Genomic DNA, 13,668 nt, shown 5'->3' with positions numbered 1-13,668 from the left:
CCAGGGAAATAACACTAAATTGTATCATTGTGAATAATAACATTGTATCACACGAGTGTTACAAACACACACACACAGAAGCCAATGGTTACAAGATTACAGCTTTCTTAGCAAAAGTGTGTCACAGAGGAAAGACATTCAAACAGGGTTGGAACAAGAAAGGATTGAGTAAATGATGACAGAATTTTTTTTGGTGAGCTAATTCTTTAATGAATTAACATTGACATTAACATTTTCACTTGCTAATCCTACGATATCCTAGAGAATGACTGAAAATGTTAAAAACAAAGTTAACTATTATATATTTCTTAAAATATAACATAATTAACGTCTGTAACATGATTTCTCAACCTTTGATGTTCATTTTTGAATTAATATTAAAGAGTATTGTAAAGTGCAAAATGATCCTTTTCAGAAAAAAAATTAAACATTTGTTAACTATTAAACATTTATATACAGTAATGCAATATACAAAAAAGTTCTTTTAGTTAGGGTTGGAACAAAAAAAGATTGAGTAAACAATGACAGAATTTTAATTTTGGGGTGAACTAACCCTTTAATGAATGGTATTCAGATATAATGTTCTAGTCTACATATCAGTGTACCCTACATATAGTAAATATTAACTAAAATGTTGTTTATAGGTATGTGGCAAGCTGCTAAACATTTCTTACAGATATTTCTTGCTCTAAGAAATATACCTTATATATACACATCAAAATAACTTCTGTTTCATCATTTTAAACATATTTATAACTGAATATACTTAATAAATAAATAAATACATACACAAATACATACATTTTGTATCTAAATAAATATGTAAATGTTCACTTCTGGCCTACACAACATGCGTATACAACTAAAATGTTTTCTTTTCCTCACAATTGGGTCAGCCTTCTCCGTCATAAATAATCCTAATATAAAAGTGGATCGCCCAAAAATTGAAGGCGCTCGAGACCTATGGATCTGTGAGCACTGGCAACCGCACATCTGTCTCAGGAAGTGCTTTCATCTACAGGGTCATCCATCTCACAGAGGGTTAAAAGGTTTAAGCTGCTGTGAACCTGTAGAGAGCAGCATTTGATATAATCACATACTTCTATACCATCAGCTCGTCCTTACCGTAAAGGGGGTGGAGCGACTATAGTAAAGCTCGTGTATTTTCCTGTTGTGGCAGCCGAAACCGAATCGTTTTCAAACGTGGTCAAACAAATAACATACCAACACTTTCCTTCTAAGTGGATATATTACGAACATAGGTTATTATTTTAAGTAGTTCTTAGCGGTTTGGAAGGGAATCGTAGCGCGCTGAACGGGCGACTCGCGACGAAGAAGAACGCTCGTTAAGGAGACTGCTGGTGGGACTTCAATGTACCATTTCGCGTTGTTTTGGAAGCAGTTTGTGTTTCTTCGTAAGGAAGTGGGTGAGTATTTGTCCTGCTGTCAGCTGTCGTGTTGGGCTTCTCACTTCAGAGGTGTCCACTTATGGTGCGCGCGAAAACGCAGAGCTGTAAAACATCTGCGTCGTGCACGCGCTAAAGCGCATGTTTTGAAGCTCTGCGCTTTGCACGCGGCAAACGAGGACACCGAGAGAGGGCTAGTTAAACAAGTTCAGTTCAACATACATTGCACATGACTAGTTGACTAGTTCCTGTTTGTGAGTAAGGAGACGTGAAGAGTGTTATAACCAGTACAAAATGTACTGTTTGGTCGACTCACCACTCTTTAATGCCATGTCAACGTTTAGGCTACTACGTTAGTCGATGTGGATAACAGTTTTGTGTTGTGAAAGTTTGGGTCAACCTGAATGGGTTTATATATGACGATGACAAACTGAATAGTTATTACACTTGAACTAGTTTTTACACTTTTTGATATGGATACATACTGATTTGAGTTTAAATGATTGTATTAGACTATAGCTAGCTCTTATGTTGAATACTTGATAGTTCAGTTATTTTAAAGCAACCACAGAGCTAAAGTAGTCCTGGGCAGTTTTTGACAGCTTTATAGTTCCTCATCACTAAGCTGAATTATTTTTTTCACAGCCTAAAGTTGGTCAAATATCAGTTGTGGTTTGTAAGAAATTAGCGCTATACACACAGGAGAGTTTTAGGACACAAAACATGAGACATGTATTGAAATACAACATCGGATGGGTGTTAACTGGAGTATAAGCAAGATAATTGACCTTGGTTCATAGAAATATTAGAAAATAAGGCACACTGTGTAATGAGTTGTAATGCATTATTTTTCCAATAATTCAGTGGACCAGAATGAATTATTCCTCACCACATTTATTTTTACAGAACAGTTGTGTATGAAAAGGCCTTGGTTAATGTTATCTGGAAATATTTGTTGATTCAGTGATCAATCATGTGTACTTCACTGTTGGATGACTTGTCCTTAGCTTAAGTAGGTGGACGTTTTTTTGTCTTCTAAAGCGTTTTGGCAAGGAATAAATCAATAATTTCACTTTGATACAGGTTCATCTTTGATGTATTGTAATCCTTGAATTTCAAAGTGTCTTTTTCAATAGACAGCTAGACGATGTTAGCACAAACTTAAAACTGTGGTTATAAAGGACTAATAATTACTGTTTAGCAGGATTGTTGCAAGCCTTAACAGGCATGATGCAATTATAACATAATCAGCTGTTCCATCTAATCACATTTATTTTGCCTGTACCAAATAGGAATTCTAAGAACATTTGAAAATTAATATGAAGTATTTCTATGTCTGTTTTTGATGCAGTAGTGCATTATGTGAATTATCAAACACACATGCATAAAAAATGCTGAAGGACCAGTCACACTGACAAGTTATTTTGAAGAACATTAGACTTAAAGGCAACAAACAGACATTTTCCAAAATTTTGCATGAGCAAATGAAGACATTTTTCCTTTCTGAGTGAGCTAGATCCCCTTGAAATACACTTATCTATCTATCTATCTATCTATCTATCTATCTATCTATCTATCTATCTATCTATCTATCTATCTATCTATCTATCTATACTGTATAGACATGTTGCATTTATATCATAATTATAACAGCTGTTTTATCTAATCACAATTATTTCGCACTCACCAAATAAATAATAAGACCATTTGAAAATGAATATGAAGTACTTTATGTTCCTGTTTTTGGTGCATTATGTGAATTATCCAACCCATAAGCAAAAAGAAATGCTGAAGGACCAGTCACACTGAAGAGGTGTTGCAGTAAATGTTTTCACTTACAGCGGCAACACAAGCAACAGAAAGCTTGTGAGCTGTGACGCGTCAATGTTAATGTAACCCTTATGCAAACGTGAGTGTGAAAGCCTAGCACAGCCACTCATGACCTACAGTGATTTAACTACTGCCCTTTACTGTAAATGGGATTTGACAGGAGATTTAAAACACTGTGCAGTGTTAAATTCGAGTAGGTGTTGCTGCTCTGCGATTGGATGTGCCACCTGCGACATCCTATTTTGTCAGTGTGTTGGTCGCGGCATGTCTGCTCTCCCATTGGTTTTTAAAATGTGTCACCACTGTACATAATCAGATCAAATTTAAAATGACTGATGTCAGGTTGCTTTTTTGCTGCAAATCTCTTTGATATGATACTTTGCATTCACACATGACTTGTAAAGTTTAAATGGTCTAACTTGTTGTAGACGTCTTGTGTATGATAAGGATTGTGTTTTCACTGTAATGATTAGACATTTTGATTACTCTTTAAAGGTCAACAAAAGAAAACTTGTTATAATTTTATTAAAACCACATAGAATGATTTGTCATTACATGTTGACTATATGTTGTTAATAGTTGCCGAATGGATAATAATTATTGGTTGTAGATCAGATCAAAGTGAATAAATTATATTTGAGAAATATCCTGTTACAGCATAATATATTATAATAGGCTATATATATATATATATATATATATATATATATATATATATATATATATATATATATATATATATATATATATATAATATTATATTTAGATTATGTAACAACCTTAATAATTATATCAATAATCATCATCATCATCATCATCATCTTTTAATACTTAGATTTGACTACAGATTTATACAAGTCAGTGTAAATGTAGAAGAAATAATGACAACACTTTTAGTAGATGCATATAAAACATTGTACGACATCATATTCTTTAACATTCAGAGTGTATCATTGATTGTTAATGCTTGCTAACGTAAAGTATGCATTGCCAATGGCAATTAATCGTCAATGGAATTTTTTGCTTATGGATGTCAATTAGACTAATAGTCCATTTCATAATCGTGCAAGCCTTAGCGGATGCAACACGGGGTTAAACAAGAGCATATGACTTGATCATGGTCATGAGGGTCTAAATTATTCATTGAGCAAATGGGAACGCGCGTCCTTAAAAAACCTAGACTGTGGACCATATGCGATAAACATTCGGCCAGCTTCAGTCGTCCTCAGGTTTCAGCTTCACACACTATTTACCAGCAGGGACGCACAGAGTGCGACTCTTGGGCCGATGTGACCTGGGACGCCCCATCCTGTCTTTTTGGGGTGAATCGTGCATATAAGAATGTGCGAATAAGTTAAGTAGTCCAGTTGCGTAACAGAGCGGCTGACGTCTCGATATGCGTTCGTTAAATGGTGACGTCAGAGCGGGGCGTCGCGGGAGCGCGCAGCGGGTCATATGAGGAGACTGCCTGCTTCACGCTCTTGTGCCGCCTGAACACAATGTACGGTTCAGTTATTCATCCATGTTCAGCGTTTCTGTGCTGTGTTTTAAACAGTCGTCGTAGCTTACTATACTAAATGGTGCCCTAATGTTTGTGTTCTATTTTCAGCGCTTTATTTTTAGTTCTCAAGCGAGTGAACGTTTTATGGGTTAGCAGCCATTCGCTTACGCGCATGACACGACACACTCAGGACATTGAATACAACAACATGACAGTATTTTTGATCCCGTTAACACTGCATCTATCTATCTATCTATCTATCTATCTATCTATCTATCTATCTATCTATCTATCTATCTATCTATCTATCTATCTATCTATCTATCTATCTGTCTATCTGTCTGTCTGTCTGTCTGTCTGTCTGTCTGTCTGTCTGTCTGTCTGTCTGTCTGTCTGTCTGTCTGTCTGTCTGTCTGTCTGTCTGTCTGTCTGTCTGTCTGTCTGTCTGTCTGTCTGTCGTCAGACACATAATTACACTCAAATTAATATGCATGCATATGGTAGGCCTATGTACTAATTTAGGTAGATATATACTTTAGCATATGTCAAGATTCTCACCTGCTTGATTGTAGGGTTGCAGTTTGGTATTGTATCCAGTACTGCTGTTCTTTGCTGGATCGAATGTTGGATTGGTCAGACATCCACATCTTATACTCTGTCTTGTGCAGACTATTCTGTGTTGTTTGTAAAACCCCATCAGAAGCTCTGCAAAGTTTTTGTGCAGTGTTTTAATTTACAGATATTTGAGTTAAATTAAAGTTGACTGAAACTCTTCGCTCCCCTGAGGCTGTAAGTCATCCCTCATTTAGCACTGAAATGGCATGTTGTGTTTGATTATGACAGTCAGCATGGTAAAACTCTCTTCCAGGTATTTCAGCATTCCTATTATTATTCTTGATTTGTAGATAGATTATATGGTTTTGCGTAGAAACACTTCATCTTGCTGGAGTTTATTGTTGTTCGTAAATCACATTACTTGCTGCTGGGTATCTGTTAGACAGCATGTCAGGTTATAATTACAGTATATTTTATACTCCCACCTATAGCCTCCAAACAAGGCAAACAGAGAGGGTCTCACACTAGACAAAAAGCATAATATATCCAATATAAATATTTAATTTAATGATTTAATTTTAAAGATGTAAATAAAATATAATGAAAGTTATTGAATTAATTGAACTATGTTTGACAGGAAACGGTTCAGAAGTGTATTATTTAAAGAAGTCTCTTATCCTGACCATCCTGTTTGAATAAAAGTACAGTAAAACAGTCAAATAGTGAGGTATTGTTACAGTTTACTAACCGTTTGTATTTGAAAGCAGTTTAAAACGTAATACATTCTCAGCATGATTACTCTAATCCTCAGTGTGGTGTAATCCTTCTCAAATCAATATAATGCTGATTAAAGGAATAAAGTTTATAGCAATGGCGTTTATCTGATATACAAGTATTTTGTAATGTCTTAAATGTTTTTATTGTCTTATTTTATATACGCTTTAATTTTATTTAATCTGTATGTAATTTTTATGAACACATCTTTAATTTGTATTTAAATATGTATTTTGCATTAGTCATGGGACAATAACCAACAATAACCACAACATTTTTCTGTTATTCCATTCCTAAGTTATACGTTTTTTTATGTGTTTTTACACCTATTCCTTAAGTTTGTCAGTAGTCACCGTGAAATCGTAAAACCGAAGAACTGAAGTGTGTGTACAGTAAGATGTCCATCCGCAAACACATTTAACCCATGTATTTTTGGTTTAATTGTTAGTCAGTGTAGATTAGATAGGACGTCATTAACGTTGAAGATTTATTTGTCATATCTTTTGTTTATTAGATTAGATTAGAGGGTATTTGTTTTGAATATTAGTAAGACTGTTTGGTCTTGTTTGATTCTTTTCTTTAGCGCCACCCATAGCCAGTCTTTCTAGCATTTCGTTGTTTATTGTCTCTGACATTGTATATACTGTATGTATCTCACTCACTGATTCACCATAACCTTTTGTAAATAAATCACTAGCATCTGATCCCTTTCTTGTTGTCAACCCACTTACTTTGTCCCACAATTTACTTTTGAGTTCTGCCAAAAACCAATTCCTCAGTTAAATGTTCAACCCCACTCCCCTAGACAAAAAGGGGTTGTAACAGTGGTTTCATCCTGGGATCACAGTAAATATATTTAATTTTTGCACAATACGATTTCATCTCCAAAATTACATTGTGATGTTTATCACAATTAAAACATAAGACGTACAGTAAAACCTTTAACCAGTTCAAGGTCATTTATATAGGAAATTTATAAAACATGATGATGATGATAAGTAATTAGGTGGTGCAGATAAGTGCACAATGAACTTTAATCAATCAGTCATGAGAGGTTATTATAAGTCATCAAAGACGTGGGACTGCAGTGTTTATGAGATAAAGCTTCCTAGGATATCACTATGCTAAATGATAAAGGTAAACATTAATAAAAATGTTCCGGAATGATTGATCCTATTCCTCAGTCACTCAATAATGATGAATGACCGACTTATTTAATTTATAGTGTGTTATATAGAGTCTGCAGTTCTGTCATTTGGCATGCTGTTACTGTCATGCGACCTACAAAGGATGTTGCATAATTTCAATGCCATTCACAAATCCTTTCCCTTGACCTCATTTGATAGAAAAGCGTCCATCAAGACAAGTACACGCTTCAGAATCTTGCTTGTAAGCCATCCTGGTACTTTTCATCTGCTGTTTTTTGAATACTATGAACTTGGACTCCGCTCAGATAATATTTTCACCTACTACATATTTGGTTTCAGGGAATATGCGAGAATTTGGTAGCCTCACTTTGTTTACTTTTTCCAGCTTTGAAATGACAACCTTTTTTCCCTTATTTATTTTCTAGAACAGTTGTTAGGAACTTGTTTCATTCGAAGCACCTGCGTGACAGTAGGTATCAGCGTTAAAGCAGAAGCCAGTTTGCGTCACTAGAGGAAGGAAGTGGATGCAGAAAGATTTGAGTTCTGAGAATTAATGCCACCACACAACCAAAGCTTTGTTGTTTTGTGCTGTTTGTTAACTTTATTTTACATTGATCCTCATTAGCTGCCTCATGCCTGTTCAGTAATCATGTCGATACTGTATATGTGGGAATGCATTCATGTGCATATTGTTTAAATGTGTTGGTATAATGAGCCGATGTAGATGTAAGTGCTCACTGAGGCACTGTACTTCTCCTGAGGACTGCTTATAACTAAGCAACCAATAAGAAGAAAGAGAGAAAGGAGCATTTAAAGTTCTATTATTCTCAGTTCTGCCATTTCAAATCCAATATAATACACTGTAATAAGCAATCAAACTGAAATTAAATCTCCCAGCTATTGGCTGTAGGGTAGGGATGCAGAATATAATTATGAGCGTGTTTTTTTTCATATAAATGGATATTTGATTCGTAGATCCTACAGTGTAACGCTAAACTGGGATACAAATGCCTACAGTTCAGCATCTGTTGTCAGTAAAATGGCAGTAGAGACTAGGGCTGCACAATATATCGCTTCAGCATTGATATCGCAATGTGTCCCCCCACAATAGTCACATTGCAGTATATGCAATGTTGAGTTGGGATTATACTCGATCAACAATTGAGAATACACAAGATTTGTGGTGTCATTGCAAAGTATAACCATAACAGAGTGAAACTTTATCATTTGTATGTCTTTTAAAGGCATTTCAAGAGAGAGTAAAGCATTCAGGCACAATTCTGAACAACATTTGTTATTTTAATGAAGGATAATTTTACTTAATTATTAATACAATGAAGACTGTTCAATTTGACATTTCTTTATTCAATTTCAGTACCTGAATACTGTTTGACTCTCCGGAAAACCATAAAGCACTGTGTATTTAACTTTTTTCTTTGCTCTACTGTAATTATTGTTGCTTGCAATTTGTTTATTATTTTTTACACATGTTTCACACCCTTACAAAATCACCCCAATCAAGGAGTTAAATTAACCCCCCCCCCCCCCAAATAGAGCTATCTTGTGAAATTGCATTGCAATAAATATCGCAGAAATCAAAATACCTCAATGTCAAATTTTCCCAATATCATGCTGCCCTAGTATAGACCATATTTGTAATTGTTTAATTGGCAAATAAATTGGATATCTAATCCTGTAACTTACCTGAAACTGTGTTCATTATAGGGTTAAACTAATATCGCACAGCACTATTTTGATTACAGAAAAGTTAACTCTATTAAATTTGCTTATAATTTTGGTGCGATTATAACCTGCTATTAAAAAAAGGACTGAATGTTTTGAATGATAAGCTGTAATGTAGCCATGGTGGGAATGAATTTTGGTGTGGTGCCCCGTCTTGGAAGAATAAATGTAGCGGAAATCATGTACTTATTTAAAATGAGCTGAATCCATCTTCCGTTAACTTAATCGATTTGTGTTAGGACAACACAAACAAACTCTAACTACATCAAACCATATCAAAAATAACTCATAGAAAATAACAATAAATAGATAAGTGTGTAAATTCTTATTTAGAAACAATACAAACAAACAAATTCAATGTTTCTTTTTCATATGTTTTAGAAAATTGTGTCGTATTTCCCAAGGAATTTGGCTCGTACTGGCAACCTTTACAGTTACATGTTTGTTTATTTAGCTTGTTTGTTTGTTTTTCAATTACTACTACTACTACCACTGTTGTTGCATTACAATATGGTGCATGGTGTGAGTGAACTAAAACAACCATGTGCTTTGGCGGAAATGCATAAATTACATGATTATATAGATAGTGTCAAAATAAAGGCACCTGTAGACATATTTCTATATGGTAGCTATTAATATTTTAGGTGAGTCATCAGTAGCATTGTATTGTTACACAACTTATAACACTCACTACAAGCATGTTCATCACTTCATTCTTGAACATTATTTCTGCCCTTGTCAGATTGATATCCATTGGCTGTGGAGGTGACTCTGACAGCTCTCATAATTTCATGCTCTTTCACAGCATCGTCAATTTTGTTTTCATTAACAAAACTTAACTTCTGTGCCTTCAAAGAAAGTCTTTGTTGAAGAGCGCTGTCCCTTTAAGAGTGAATGCTTGAGTTCCTGGCACATGTAATTGTAGCAGTGCTTTTTGTGCCCAATTGCATCCCAGTGAAGTCTACTTCTGTTTGCATTTTGTTTGAGGTAGAAGAGAACGGACAGCCCTGACAGTATGTAGTATGGCTGCTTGCTTAGTGATGTGAAGTATTTTGGCATGGATGCTCCCTAAACATTTTCCAGATGGGAGAAGTGTGAACAGGATTTATGATGGATGATGGCAAAAAACCCAGCCCCGCTCAACTAGGCCAATTGGACACTCTTTGCAGGGATTTGCAACCGGTTAGGCTAACCACTTATTAGTAAAGTTGTTTAAAGTAAGCTTAGCCAGGTATAAGTTTCTGACAGTGTTATAACCTTGGATAAAAATAGCACAGTTTCATGGTATCGTGGTATTGTGATTACTGCTCTAAAAAAAGTTATTTTTAAATGTCTGTATTTTTTTCTCCATTGAGAAGTGCACTTCTGTACAACACATTAAAAACACACAAACACACAAAATACGCTTACATATACTGTGGGAACGGTACAAAAGAAAATGTAGTGGTTTTAAAACCTTGACTTTTTCAAATCGTGATACACCTTAAAACCGGTTATCACCCAATGCCTAGTTTAAAAACAGGTATGGCTACCATTGATTTATACAAATTTTATGTGAAGGAAGACTGCTACTTGTAATGTGAAGTGGACGCTGACAAGGGGTGTGTGGATCCAAATGCAGGGTTTATTGAACAGAGAATGGTCAGGCAAGCAACAATCAACACAGGGGCAAAAAGATGTATACAGGCAATCCAGAGTCGTGGTCATAAAACAGGCGGATGGTCAAAAGATAGGCAGCAAGCAACGTAAAACAAGCAAAACAAAGCGAGGGTCAAGGCAAGGCTACACGTTGTAATGATTACAAAACTGTTTACAAGACTCAGCCCTGATGTATGTGTGTACGCTGTATTTATATTCCTAGTCCTGTATTTATAGTCCTTGTAATGCATAAACGATGAGCTTCAGCTGTGTCTGCATGTGTGTGTATAATCACCAGAACAGGTGCGTGTGAGCGGTGCATGACTGGAACTTGTAGTCCATGTAATGGCATATTTGTAGTCCGTTGCGATCTGCAGTCGCTCAATCTCTGATGATCATAACACTACTATAGAGCTTAACAAGAACAAAAAATTATAAAAGCTGACCAAATAAAAGATATTTATAAAGTTCTATAATGTTTATAAAAAAATGAATGCATCTAATGTATTGTTTTATTTGTCTGAGATTCCTTATTAAATACAAAATACATTATGGTTTCAACAAAACAACATATTTTAAAATATTAGCTACTAAGAATAAGAAATGTTCCTTTCTAGAGGATAATTTGGCATTGAAGACTGGAATAACAGTGCTAAAAATTCAACTTTGCATCACATGAATATAATACTATAAATATATTCAAAAATACTCAATTAGAAAGTAGTCGCTTTGTATTTTTATTAAATAATGACAGCCTTTGTGAGGAATAGGCATGGGCCGGTATTGTTTCTGAAAGTATTTATCCTTGGATATTCTTTGAAAATTATTACGGTTTCACAGTATCACAGTATTGTGATTACTGCTCTAAAATTTATTCTTTTTAAATGTCTAGGTAAAAACAAAAAACTTTTCCCCCATTGATCAAGATACATTTTATTTTAGTAACAGTTAACAGAAAACATGTCAGGCTAAATAATTCAAATAAATCATTGACTTCTGCTAACTTCATTAGTTTCAAAAATGCAGAATTCTTTTCAACAAATTAAAAAAACACACATAAAACCCCCGTACAAATACCTTAGGAACGGTATAACAGAAAATTTTGTGGTTTTAAAACCTTTACTTTTCCAAATTGGAGAGAACCGTAAACCTGGTTATTATCCCATGCCTAGTGTAAAGACGGGATTGGTTTTCATTGATTAGGCAAATTTTGTGTGACAAAGACTATAGCGCTCAAAAAGAACATAAAATTGATGAAAGCTGACCAAATAAAAGATATTTATACAGGTTTAGAATATTTATAAAAATAAATGCATCTAGGATCATGTGATCATGTGCTGGAGAATCATGTGACATTGAAGACTGGAATACTAGTGCTAAAAATTCAACTTTGCATCGCATGAATAAAATATTATTAATGATATTATTAATTAAGACAATGTGCAATTCTACATTTCTTCATTGAATTTCTGTACCTGAATACTGTTTGACTCTCCGGAAAACCATAAAACATAAAAAACGTATGTTATTTTTTCTTTGCTTTACTGTAGTTATCCTTGCTTGCAATTTGTTTATTATTTTTTATACATGATTCACACCCTTACAAAATCACCCATAAAACATATACTTTTTTAACTTGTTTTTTTATGTTTTCACATGAATAAAATATTACAGATATATAAAAAATATATTTAAAATATATTCAAAAAGAAAGTAGCTGCTTTGTGTTTTTATTAAACAATGACAGCCTTTGTGAGGGTAAGAGTCTTCTTTCAATAACCTAACCCAAACCTTTGAACAGTAGTATAAACTAATTAAAACGCGCACAAGCCCAAATCAAAGCATAATAATGTTTGTGTAATAAAACGTATCAACCCACATATTATTAGTGTGACTAATATCAACCATTCGCTATTGTCTTACTGAATTACAGACAGCCATATTAATCTGGCCACATCTGAGAGCTTGAATCACTGTTCTCCTTTCTTTTTATCCCCTTTCTTTTAAACCCTCCCAGATGGCACGATCATAACATATGCCTGATGCACAAAGCGATCATATTTCTCGACTGCAAGGCACACATGCTGTCGAAATGTACATTTCAGACATCACATGAACAACTTACTTGTTTACTTCGTGTCCATTTGCTTATGCAGTCTACACTTGGTTGGCCAAGAACAAAAAAACAACAAATCTCTTTTCCCAGAAAGGCGTTCCCAGAATGCTTGACTATGTTAAATGCACGTGCGGCACTGGGTGTCAATAGCAAATGAAGTGTCATTGACTGTATAGAGTGTAAAAAGCAGCACAGGTGCAGTGGAAATATCCCCAGGGTCAGACCATGACCCCTGCGTCTCCCCAAAAAGCCATTTGGCATTACAGCGACAGCACTGTAACCAGATGATTGAGGCAGATCGCATTTCACCGGCCTCCCTTTGCCCCCTCGATCACCTCATTCAGATTGTGTATCCCCTGTGGGTGTGTGCGAGTCTGCATGTATATGTGAAAGAGGAAGAGTGTGTGTATGTAGGGTGATTTATGCCTTTGTCAGGTTTTTTCATGCCCTCGCCTCCCTGTTTTTCCTTGCAACTATGTGTTTGTCTTTGTGCTATAGTGTGACATGTGTCTGTTAAAAGTTGGCAAAATAACTGTGATGCTGTGATACTTGTGATCGTGCCACACCTTAAGCTGCACAGAAATGTTATACAGTATAATCTGATAGCAATTTAAGCACGCACACTACAGTGTGTATAGAAGAAACATGCCAGTATGTACAGTATTTATTATGAGTAAGGCCAGACAGACTATTTCTGCACAAAATTTTGTACATAAATCATCAGATGCATGCGGGATGAGGTTGAGAGTATAGTATCTAAAAACCTTGTAGATGAAATTTAAAACTTTTATTTAAGGTTTGCAACGCAAATCCAATCCACTTGTTTGGCAAACTAATGAAGCCTCTCATATAATACAGTGCATCCGGAAAGTATTCATAGCGCTTGACTTTTTCCACATTTTCTTATGTTACAGCCTTATTCCAAAATGGATTCAATTAATTTATTTTCTCCAAATT

General features: G+C 35.0%; 1 protein-coding gene across 2 annotated transcripts in view; it reads left to right on the top strand.

The window, feature by feature from the left end:
- The first annotated feature begins 1,093 nt into the window (after nt 1-1,093).
- thraa (thyroid hormone receptor alpha a) overlaps nt 1,094-13,668 on the top strand; it is a 58,327-nt gene continuing 45,752 nt past the window's right edge. For both annotated transcript variants that reach the window (XM_056453801.1, XM_056453800.1), the window contains exon 1: nt 1,094-1,427. The gene's annotated coding sequence lies outside the window, so the exon portion shown is untranslated. The remainder of the gene's footprint in view (nt 1,428-13,668) is intronic.

The sequence above is a fragment of the Danio aesculapii genome, chromosome 3 (assembly GCF_903798145.1).
Source record: "Danio aesculapii chromosome 3, fDanAes4.1, whole genome shotgun sequence".
In the NCBI taxonomy this organism is placed as follows: domain Eukaryota; kingdom Metazoa; phylum Chordata; class Actinopteri; order Cypriniformes; family Danionidae; genus Danio; species Danio aesculapii.
The sequence above is the reverse complement of the archived record's forward strand: the minus strand, read 5'-3'. Positions and strand labels throughout refer to the sequence as shown.